Source organism: Nelumbo nucifera, chromosome 2 (genome assembly GCF_055504915.1).
Source record: "Nelumbo nucifera cultivar China Antique chromosome 2, China Antique-T2T, whole genome shotgun sequence".
NCBI classification, from domain to species: domain Eukaryota; kingdom Viridiplantae; phylum Streptophyta; class Magnoliopsida; order Proteales; family Nelumbonaceae; genus Nelumbo; species Nelumbo nucifera.
Window position 1 is genome coordinate 89,978,415 of NC_142650.1, and position 3,321 is coordinate 89,981,735.

Below are 3,321 nucleotides of genomic sequence, written 5' to 3' on the forward strand. Positions count from 1 at the left end.
TGGCTGCAAGGTTCTTTACCGGGGCGGCATCCTGGTATCATATTCCTGTGCATGGCCCCGTAGGAGATGTAAGGGTCGTTTGTTGCTTCGACGAGGAGGGAGCAGACCATAAGTGCCCCCAGGCCCAGTATCAAAACCCTTCTCATCGCCATTGTCATTTGTCAACTTCAACACAGTATCGATCAGATTCAGCACCCAAAAGCTTCTCACCTTTGTCGCGCATAAATGGGCTTCCAATTTGTCCAAACTATTCGTTCTTGGGTGTGCCTTGCCAAAGACCGGCACCATCTTCGCTTGCGGTGGAACTGATCTTTCGCTGCTTTGTTTTCAGGGTATGCCTTGTGGCTGAACGGGTCTTTAGCATTAATGTTTCAAGTTTTTTTTTTTTTTTCATTTAGCAAAATAATCTTTAACATGATTTTAAAAACAGAATCGAAATGATCCAATCATCTGGTCTGAAACCTGATTGGATAGTTTTGGAGCCCAAAACCAGATCCGAAGCCATGACTGGTTCTGAGGTCAACTAATCTGACCATCTATCTGGTTTAACAACGATGTATATAGTTTCAGGGTTTATTTAACTGACCTTCCGTTAGAAACTATTTGTATTATAGTGTCACGTGATGTGACCACTATTAAATCAGTTATACTTTGTATTTTTGTTTATTTCAAAAATACCCCACCACTTCATATCAAGCTTTAAGAAATAAACAATATTTGGTTTTAGTTAATTGATAGAAAAGGGAAAGCAATGGCATTAGGTTCTTCATTTGCAACAACGTATCTTTCTTTCTTCAACTAGAGAGCAAAACAAACTAAATGGAGTTATTTCTTATGTTTTGTCATGGGCAAGAATAACATTTTTATTTTAGTTTATTTTATTTTGTTTCGATTTATTTGAACAAACCCTAAGTCAAAACCATACATTCCACTTCTGTCTAACCAAGGTTCAAATTATCAATACATTTGATATGTTCAAATGTATTTATGAAATACCCCCTGTAGGGACATATTAGGAAGCTCCCGATACAATACGTATCAATTGATACATATCGATATTTTGAACCTTGTGTCTAACCAAAGTTCATTTAAATAAATCTATTGTAATTATAGGAGGTTTTAGTAAAATTCAAACTATAGGGTAGGTTTACTTTTTATATATATATATATATATATGTCATATAATATAAATATTATAATATATTACATATGATGTATTTATGAAATTGTCGCAAAGACCTTATAGACACGGGCCTGGGCTTATATATTTCAGGGATAGGGTCCAACCCAAGCCAATCTTGGACTACCAAGCTTGGACTCGAACTAATGCCAATAACCATTATAATAGGTGCTAATTAAGCCTGGCCTGGCACCGACCATGATCACCCCTACCTATAACTATTTGATTGGGGGGTCTTAAGGGAGTAGTATGATGATGATCACAGCAACTGTGCTCTCTATGGAAGGGTAGGAGCCCTCCCCTAATACCCATAACCCAGTCTGCATCTGCTGTGACTCACTTGCAATCTCTAACAGAAATATTAGGCCATGCCATCTGGGTTCCCTTTAGAAAATCAATTCGGACTTAATAGTGACAGGGCAATAATCAATCGTCTTGATAAGCTCTTCTTTCTTCTCTTAAAAAAATTTTTTCTCACATATTCTCTAAATATTGATAGCCACTTGTGCAGTTGAGCTCCTTTTGAAGTTTGAAGTTTTCAAATATTAATTATTTGTTGTGTGTGTTGCACAATCTATGAATTATTCTTAGGGTTAAATATTTAAGAGTAATTACAAAGACCTCCCCTGTACTATGGGATCAGTGACAATTATACTCTGATCTCTCATTTGCGACAAAGACCACCCTATACTTTAGGGTCAATAACAATTATCCCCTAAAGTTTCATTTGTGGCAAAGGCCCCCTAAACTTTCACTTTGGAACAAATACCTCTAGGTGTTAAGTCAGATGATGATAGAATGTATTAAATTACCAAAATATCAACCGATGCTTACCTTATTTTCTTTTCCTCGCCCTTTTCCCTTCAACCCTAATTGACCCAAAAATCCCTCAATTTTCTCCAAAAGAAACTAGTTAAAATAACATGAATCATTTTACTCACATAAAGCAAGTTTTTTTTTAAATTATTGTTTCATTTCACTAACATGAATGTCTCTCTTCACCTTAAAATATAAAAGTTTCTAATAAATTAAGAAAAAACCAAACAAAAGCTTAAATTTTCATCTATCAAAAAGAAACCTTTACCACTTCATTTGAATATTGAATCTAGCAAGAAATCTACAAAAATTTATTACAGCAACCGAGAGTACTTCAATATTATATTTAGAAAACTAATTGAATCTTAAATTGTTCAAATAAATAACAAAAGGGTAGATTTGGGATTTAAAAAATTTTAAACAACTAATTGAGAATCTTTTACGAAATTAATTAGCAGAACTCTAACAGAGGGGGGTATTAGTCGCAAATGAAAGTCCAGGGGTAATTGTCATTGAACCCATCGTACAGGGGGGTCTTTGTAATTTACCCAATATTTGAACTAATGGTTTTCAAACCATAATTGGTCCAGATGATCAGACCGTTCAGCCCGGAAACTATCTAGAAAACTGGTTTTATTTCTCCCTTAATCTGTATCTTGGCCAAAACCGTTGACTTGGTAAACAACCCACTAATTTAGGTGGTCGAACCGTTAACCCGAACAATGGTTTTTGCCTGTTTTATTTAAATTATTTTTTTATTTTTTTAATTGAAAAGAGCCATCCATTCAAACCTGACAGTCAAACCGCTGACCCAAAAAACAGTGGCCAAAATTATCCCCCCGCCCTTAGTGGTTTCTAGTTTGTCACATCCCATTTGCAAGTAACATGGCCTCCTTGTTTTAATATTTTGCATACATAGTTTTGCCCTGGTAAAAAAATAGCCCTTATAATAATTGGTCCCTTTTGCAAAAAGTCAAAATTTAGGCTGACTGGATGTAGTTTGCAAGAAAAGAAAACTGAACCAAGGCTAGTTGGTTGACAAATTAAGAGGAAAAACAAGGTCAACACATCAATGCATAAAAAATGGCACTAACCAAGTAAATATGTTCAAACCAGTCCATACAACAAGACAACCCCATTGGTTGTCTAAATGGGGGGTTAATCCAACAATGCGTAGCCTAGCATCCACTATGCATGCAGCCTGTTTAAAGAAATGCACACCCCCATGCCCTGGAAGGAGTCCGAATCTCCTACCCACATCTACCCACATAATATTGCAGCCAAAAATGGAGAATATCTCATTCTCTTACGTAGTATTATGCAAG